The sequence below is a fragment of the Egretta garzetta genome, unplaced genomic scaffold, assembly GCF_000687185.1.
Source record: "Egretta garzetta isolate BGI_Z169 unplaced genomic scaffold, ASM68718v1 scaffold75, whole genome shotgun sequence".
NCBI classification, from domain to species: Eukaryota; Metazoa; Chordata; class Aves; order Pelecaniformes; family Ardeidae; genus Egretta; species Egretta garzetta.
This window is the reverse complement of record NW_009259589.1, coordinates 58,253-66,448: the sequence shown is the minus strand read 5'-3', so window position 1 is coordinate 66,448 and position 8,196 is coordinate 58,253.

Here is an 8,196-nt window from a genome sequence, read left to right as displayed (position 1 = left end):
GCCCAGGGGCCAGGGGCTCAGCCCCTGCCTGCCACAGCCCTGTGCTGGGGGGTGGTGGCAAGGTGGCAGTTCCACCAGCGATCGCTAGTGGCTGGGCAGGGGGAAGAAAAGCTGCCTGAGCTTGCAGGGTGGCAGGTCGCGGGAAGTGGGGACCCTAGCTCCAGGCTTGTGTGTCCCGCTGTGACATGCCACTGCCCCGGTGCCCATGGATGCTGTCCATGCCCTCTCTGCCCTCCAGGCCCCCAAGCCCAGCCCCAGCCCTCCCTAGGTGTGTTTGCTCCCAACCAGACCTCATACTACTGGAAGAAGCTGCCCAGGGACCCCCCCAGTCTTCCCAAGGTGTCATTTGGAGGTGGCATGAGCTGCTTCTTCACTCCCAGGTGCCTCCCACCACCCTGGCACAGGCAGAGGATAGCCCTGGAGACGAGCTATCGCTGGCAAGGCTTGGAGCACTGGCATTTACAGGTGATGTTGCCTTCAGCTGCTGATGGAGAAGACCCCACAGGAGTACACAACAGCAGCTCCCAGGCACCCGTGCTCTCCACCCAAGGCAGAGCTTGCGCGTCCCTCTGGGCAGGGCCAGCTTGTGCCCAAAGGGAAGCGGACGAGGGATTTAAAGCCTCAGGGAGAGTGAAAGGCTGCAGAGAGGTGGGTCCCAGCCGGCGGCTTTCCTGGAGCATCCCAGGAGCGCAGGCAGGACTTGGGCTGGCAGCAAGGACAGGAACAGGGCCGGCTGCAATCCAATTAACCACGGTGCTCAGTCACCGGGTCAAAAGCTGGCTGAGAGAGGCCATTGACAAAATGCATGGCGGATGCCAAATCCAGGCTGCAAAGCTCAAGGTGGTTGTTGGCACCTTCTCTTCCACTCATGGCTGTGCTGATGATCCCCTCCTGGTCCAGGGACAGGTCCTTGGGGTCCAGGTGGGATGAAAACAGTGTCCAAGGATTTGGTTTTGGGGAAACAGCCACGTGACACTTGCCTGCTTGTCCTTGTCTTACCAAGGGGTGATTTGGAAAAGCGAAGAGCCAGGGGCAGACGGGTTCAGGAACAAGGGAGCTCTCCCCGTGCGGTGGTCTCAGTGCCAGAGCGGTGTTTACAGGCAGGACGGGTTCAGATGCCTGGAAAAGTGGGTGAGAGCCAAGAGGTGAAGCCATAGCTGGGGTAGGGACATCTGGGGGCAGAGGGCACTCTCCGGACCACGGGCAGTGAAAGGCAGGAGGGCAGGAAGCTGTGGGGTCAAAGTGAGTCAGGTGCGAGTCACGGCCAAACAAAAGCTGATGCTTGGATAAGAACCGCAGCTGACTCAAGAGTTTCCACCTCTTCCAGAGGGTGACCACAGGTGATGGCCAGGGACCAGCCAGGACCCCCCTTGGCATGGAGCCAGCGCTGGGAGGAGGCGGCAATCGCATCCCGATGCCTTTGGGACCCCAGGGCCCAGACCTGATGGGGGGAGCAGCACCCGCTGTCACCCAGGGGCCCCATCCAGCCCTGGTGCCCTGTGGCATGGGGTGTCCCAGGGGGGATCCCAGCAGGGCACCAGCAGCCAGCCCTGGGAACCTGGGCTGAGAGCCCATACCTTCCTGGAGTGCCCAGGCAGAGGCTGTTTGAATTAAATAGGAGAGATTTCCCCCTTATTAGCAGGCTATTAATCACATTCAGTTTTTTTTAAATTGAGCTGTTGCACAACAGGTTGAGTAACAGCCTAATAACAGGCTGTAAATCTCAGTTTGCTCTCCGGGAGATTACAGATGTTAATAACAGATAATGACCCACAACTCACTAGCTGCTCCTCTCCCCCACCCCTTTGATCCCTCTGTTCTGCCCCTCACCGTACCCAGCCCCTAGGATGGAGCAGGGCTGCAGGGAAACCCCCCAAAATGCAAACCTCCAGCTAATCCCAGCCCAGCACCACCACCCAGCAGAGCCGGAGGCCGACTGCCCAGGGCCTGCCTGCAGAAACCAGCCCCCACTAACCCCAACTTCTCCTGCAGCTCCCTGCCGCTACCCGTGCCCTGCCCCGCACCCCTCTGGAGCACTGGTTTTGGGTTCCTTGGCTCCTTGCACTGGTTCACACGACCCATATTTAGCCGTGGGAGCACAGGATGCAGCAAAGCATCTGTGCAGCCACGGCTGCGCTCCTGCACTCCTGGGAGCTGGTGCCGATCCCCTGGATCTCAGGTGCCCACAGGACTGGTGCAAGATGGCTGGGGCAGGCAGGGCTCGGCCCCTGCTCTGCCAGCCCCAAGCCTGCCTGCTGCCAGACCCCAGGCATAAATCTCCCCATCCCGTGTCCTCCCTGCTGCCATCAGCACAGGGGTCCAGGCCTCAGGCACAGTTGGGGTCTGCTCTTGGGCTTGCTACCACCCATGAGGTGGCAAGACCAGAGTGTGTTGCACCCTCCAAGAGGCAGTTGCACTGAGACAGGCACCTGCTTGCTGCAGCAGCCACACAGAGGAGCTAACCCCTGCAAAACTTCCTGGGGAGGTTTCCAAAGACGGTCCCCTCCCCTCCTCCTGCCTGCTGCCCCCATCCCTACCTGCCCCTTTGACCCAGAGGCCCCTTCCCAAACCAGGGGCTGACCACCTGGATGCATCCCGACATGACTTTCTGTCCTCACTGGATGCATGCACATGCTGCCTGCATCCTTCCTCGGCGATGTGCACATTCCTGCAAGCCCCAGGGCGGCCGGGCAAGGTGTTGGCTGCGCAGGGCTCACTCAGCTCAGCCCCAGGTGCTGCTCTGGGGACCAGGACAGCCCCAAAAGGGCTTCCTCTCTCCCTGCCCTGTGCATCAGCTGGGAGCAAGAGGATGGAAGGACCCTGCGGGAGGGGTTGGGTGTGTATTGCCCCCAGAGGGGAGGAGAGGGGGGAAAAAGGGGTGGGGGATAACTTTCTCCTGTCCCCTATCCTGGGTCACCGCCAAACCAGGGCATGTGAGCAGGGCAACAAGGGGTGCCTGGTTGCCCAACTGCAGGACTGGTTGCAGCCTTTGCCACAGAGCGTGGAGTCCCTCCATCCCCAGGCCTGGGGACGTCCCCCACAGGTGGCAGCCAGCCCCATCAGCATCCTCCCAGCACCCTGCAGGACCTGGGCCTGTGGCCGCTGCCATGGGGAGGGCACGGGAGCTGGCGGGAGCCAAAGGACGGGGTGCGGGAGGAGTTGCCCAGCAGGCAGGGCTGGTGAGGGCAGTGAGTCACCACCAGCTTTCCCTGCCAGGGTGGGACCGCCGCAGCTGCCCAGCATCCCGCTGTGCTCCCTGGCCAAACCGGGCAGCACGGAGCAACCATCGGGCACAGCAAAGCCCACTCCCCTGCCCCAAGGGCTCCTTCCCCAGCATGAGGGGAGGCCAGGAGCCCGTACCCATCTCCAGCAGGCCAGACCAGGTGTGGGGTAGGCAGCAGTGGGGCTCCATCCCCTGTGCAGGCACCTGATGTCCCCCACCCTGCTCCTTACAAAAGGGTGCAGATAGCTGGGGGGTGCTGGGTCCCCCCCAATGTAGGCACTCTTGTCATGCTGTGTACACATCAGCGCCATATGGCAACAGTCGCTGGCACCAGCACTGGCACCACCAGCAGGGTACGGAGAAGGATGGGGAAGCAGCTGTGTTTGCTGTGAGAGGCAACTGCCATCCCGGAGCCACGAGCCAGCGCCCCGGGTGGTGCTGAGCCAGCACAGGCAGCACCCCTGTGCCACCGTGTCCATGTCCTCATCTCCCTCCAGGAGCACTGTGCCGTCCCTCCAGCAGAACTGGGACACCGCTGTAGATGGACACTAGGAGAGCTTGTCCAGGCAGGGCTTGGTCTCCAGCAGCTCCCTATGGTGGGGGTTATACAGTGACTGAAGAGGGCTCTGGGGTCCTCCTGAGCAGGAGGTGTGGGGCCACAAGCCCACACTGTGGGAGCACCCAGCACATCCCTCTGGATGCAGAGATGGCTCAGGTCTGTCCTGCCTGCAGGTACAGCTTTGATGCCACCTCAGGCCATGGGGCAGTGTCCTCTCCACGCCCAGGGAAGGTGCTCGGGGGGGCGCCCTGGAGGATGCAGGGAGGATGAGCAAGGAGGAAGGCACTTTCCCAAGAAGTGGAGAAGCTGGCTGATCTGCAAGCACGCCTCAAGGGATGCAGCAGCCCCAGCCAGGCCACCCTGGGGTGCTGGCCGTCCCACCCATCCCAGCCTCCAGCACCTGGCACCCCGTTAGGTGGATGCCGCACGGCGCTCTCCCTGCCGGTACGTGGCACCGGGGCCGCTGGTCCTTTCCCTAAGGACACCTCACAGCAGGATGAGGAGGGTGCCACTCCCTGCTGCAGGGAATGTGGACCAGGGCTGCCCCAGCCAGTTTCCTTTCGGATGTTGTTAGTAACCCTGCACATGAGTCAGGGTGTTTGTGGGTGCTCCTGCCCCACGCTGGCCCCACGGCACCCCGGGCAGGGCCCCCCCCCCCCCAGCCTGTCAGCAGCCACATTCCTCCGTGACCTGCGTGGCGATAAAATCTCCTCCATGCAGCCCTAATGGGGAAGGAGAGGGGTGCAGGCAAGGTGTCCCTGTCCCAGCACCCAGGGAGGGCTGGTGGCCCTTATCCATCCCTGCTTCTTGGGCCTTCCCCCACAGCCGGGGGCTCCCGAGAGAGGGGTGACAGCCACCCCGGCAGTGATGAAAGGTGGCAGAGGGGAGGTTTGTGGCCTGGAGGCTGCTATAAGAGAGCCTGGGACCTTTGATATGCAGAAGCCTCGGGCCCCGCTGATTGCATTAGCGGGTTTAGTGCCCAAGCAGGCACCCAGCCCCAGCTATCAGGAGCAGACAAGCTGCTAAAGGGCCCAGCTCCCATTTTACATGCAAATGATCCTGCAATTGTGGACTTGGAGGGGAGAAGAATCCCAAAATCACCATCGGGTGGAAGCAGACCTGGCTGGAGACAAAAAGGTTCCCAGGCGGCTTGAGTGGCCCCGTAATGGTCCCATTGATGCCTCAGGTGCGGGGCATCACAGCCTCAATGCCTTCCCGGAACCAGCCCCTTTATGGGAAGTCCAGATTCCGGGAGGAATCTCCCACCATCCTCACCACCAGCCCTGGCTGCCTTCATGTCCCCCTGCTTGCCACTAATGTCCCCAGGGCAGGCAGCTCCTGCCCCAGGGCCTGGAGCTGGGCTCCGCTCACAGCTTTGAAGTGCATCAGATTGGGCTAATGGGGAGGTGCATCCACCAAACCCGCACCCAGAGGGGCTGGGGGAGGCAATCCCCCACGCAGGGCAGGGGTGGTCTGGGGGAGGTGACCAGATGGAGCCCCCTTCCCCAGTGGTCCCTGAGCCCCGGCGTGCCCAAGCCCCTGTGCCCATTGTGGCCCCATTTGCACCAGGTGAGCCGGAGCAGTCTCACTGGGTCAACCCCGGATTTCAGTCACTTAAGGAGCATCCTGGCTCCCTAAATCCATCCAAGCCCTTGGAGTGAGCCTGGGCCACTGTCCCCACTGGCATGTGGCAGCTCCCAGCCCCCTGGGACACCGAGGAAGGCTTTCCACATCCTCCTCCCAGCACCACTTCAGTGCTGCTCTACTGCCCCTGGGGCACTTTGTGTCACTCCGTGCCCCCACCCCACAACTGTCCCCTAAGCTGCTGTGGGCTCTCCCTCAGGTGTGTGTGTGTGGGAGCTACCCACTGCCCCACGGCTCCTTACCCCCACCCCTGGGCTGTAAGCCTGCGAGGGCAGGGTCCACAAAGGGCTTGCTGTGGGGACTGCCTGAGATGTGGGGCTGGGTTCCCCCATACATGGTCCCTTGCGCACTGCCCCAGGGCCAGCACAAAAACTAGCCCCACAGAGCCCTCCAGCTCCATGGAGAGCTCCGCAGACCCTCAGAGACCCATTGCCCTCCAGTAGCCACAGCCCCAGAGCAGGAGGGGTGTGGGGCCATGCATGAAGGACAGCAGTGGGGCCAGGGTGGTCTTGCAGCTCCAACCCCCCAAAGATCCCCTCTCCCCCGCCTCTCCCCAGACTCTGCCCTTCCCATGGCTTGGGCATGGCCATGTCCTAGACCCTGCTCCAGCAGCCTCCTCGCCCTCACATGTGCCAAGAGTTCAGTCAGCTCTCATTCATCCCGTATCTCTGTGAGGGGAGATGGCTTTAGGGCCATCAGCCCTGGCAAAATCCCCCAGGGCTCCTGCATCCCACAGTGCCAGGGAAGCAAGAGGGGCTGAACCGGTCCCCATGAGCAGGGGACCTCGGGGTCCTGTGTGGTCACTTGCTCACCGCTTTCCAAAACAAGAAGCCGGGCGGGCAGGTGCATGGGGCACGGCCTCTGTGTCTGTCCCTGAAAAACCATTTGGCTCTGCTTTGATGTAGCTGGAAAATTCCCTGTTTGGCTGGGAATCTGGGGGGCCGGGGACTCCAATGCTGGCTATGCTCAGCGAGGAATTAAAAGCGTGTTTTGTTGGAAAGATTTTTCCTCTCCTGACTGGGGAGGCGACATCCGAACCTTATTTTCCTTTCCGCGCTGGGACACACGCCAGCAGGGCTGAGCAGTCCCCGGGAGCCACGGGACGCAGTGGCTGGGCCGATCCCCTCACCAGCGTGTGGGATGTAGCGGCGGAGCGGGACTGAGGCGCAGCGGGGAAGATGGAGCTGGGAAAAATGGAGGCCGCTAGAGGTTGGGCTTGGGCTCGGGGCTGTTTGCCTGTAGCCCAAACACGCGCTGAGGTCGGGCAGGGAGCTGGCTTGGCTGTGGATTTTAAAATAGCACCTCCATCTGCCAAGGACCCTCCTACTCTGCCAGGGGCTGGGTGGATCCCGGCCCCGCTGTGCACCTTGTGCTGCTGGTGAAGCGCTGCATGCCTGGCCGGCCACGCTCCAGTGCCGCAGCCGCTGCGGGGCTGGGAGGAAGGGAGGGGTGTGCTGGCTGCTCCTGCCGCACGCCGGCCGTGGCTCTGCACCAGCCCGGCTCAGGAACAAGCAGCCGGCAGCCACCCCTGGGCTCTGTCCAGCCAGGGGACGCTTCTCCGCAGGCATCCTCCAGGCAGGCTGCTGGGCTTCAGCCCTGGTGGCACGGTGCCCTGGAGCAGGTGGATAGGAGCATCCCCATCTCCCAGCATCACCCCCAGCAGCTGGGGGTCCCAGGAACCCTTCACCCCAGGATGGTGGTCTCTGCTTTGGGACCAGACTCGTGGGACAGCAGTGCCTCTTCTCCCTGCTTCCTGCAGAGCACCAGCTTAGGGCAGGAGCAAACCAGGGTTGCTACGTCAGGACCACCCAGGGAGCACAGAGGAGAGTGGGGTGTGCACGCTGGGGCTGGGAAAGCCCAGGTTTCCCCCTAATCCCTCCCCCGGGGGACTGCCCCACTATCTCACCACTAGTGAATGGCAACTGGGTCCCCTTGGGAACAAAACCTTGTGAGACCCTGCCAGCCCTGCAGGATGCTCAGGGATCAGAGGCTGTGATAAGGATCTTCCTCCATCTCTTTGGATGCGGTGCTGCCCTGGGGGACACCAGCAGCCAGGCACAAGCTCTGCCGGAGCACATTCACCTGTGGATGAGCTTGTGAGCTTCCTGGGGCTTATGCTCATGCCACAAAGCTTCAAAGGTTGATGGGTGCTCCGAGGCAACCCCTCTCCATCCCTAGAAATGGCTGCAGCCTCAGTGAAAGGGAAGGCAGCATGCAGGCTCTGGGTCTGCAGTGATCTTTCTTAATCCCTCTCCTGCCCGTCTGGATTTGTCTCTGTCTATCCTTGGACCCAGAGACCACCCAGAGGTCCCCTCCATCTCCACTGTCCCCACCGTCCCCAGTGCGCGCCGGCACTGCCAGCACCACCAGCACCGCCAGGGTAGGTGAAGCAGCTGGTTCTGTCCGAGTGAGTCACGCTGAAATACATGACGTTCACCATATTTCAGGGCTTTCAGCTTGGCTGAGAAAAACATCAGGGCGTAAGAAAGTTTCTTTGTGAGCTGCTCTTAAAACACTGGAGGGACTTCTCCTCCCACTTTGCTCACACTCTACTTTTTGGGGAAGAAAAGTAACATTTTTAATTAAAAAATCCGTTTGATTGTTTATAACACGAAAAATAGACAACTAAGGAAAATGTTTGGTCTCGATTTATAACAAAAAATACTGAAGCGGGTCTGTCCCAAACAGCTCCCGGCTTCAGGCAGCAAGCAGCGAGCGCGTGGCTCTGCAGCCAGACGTGCTGCCTCCGCCGCCTCCTCCCTCCGCCCCC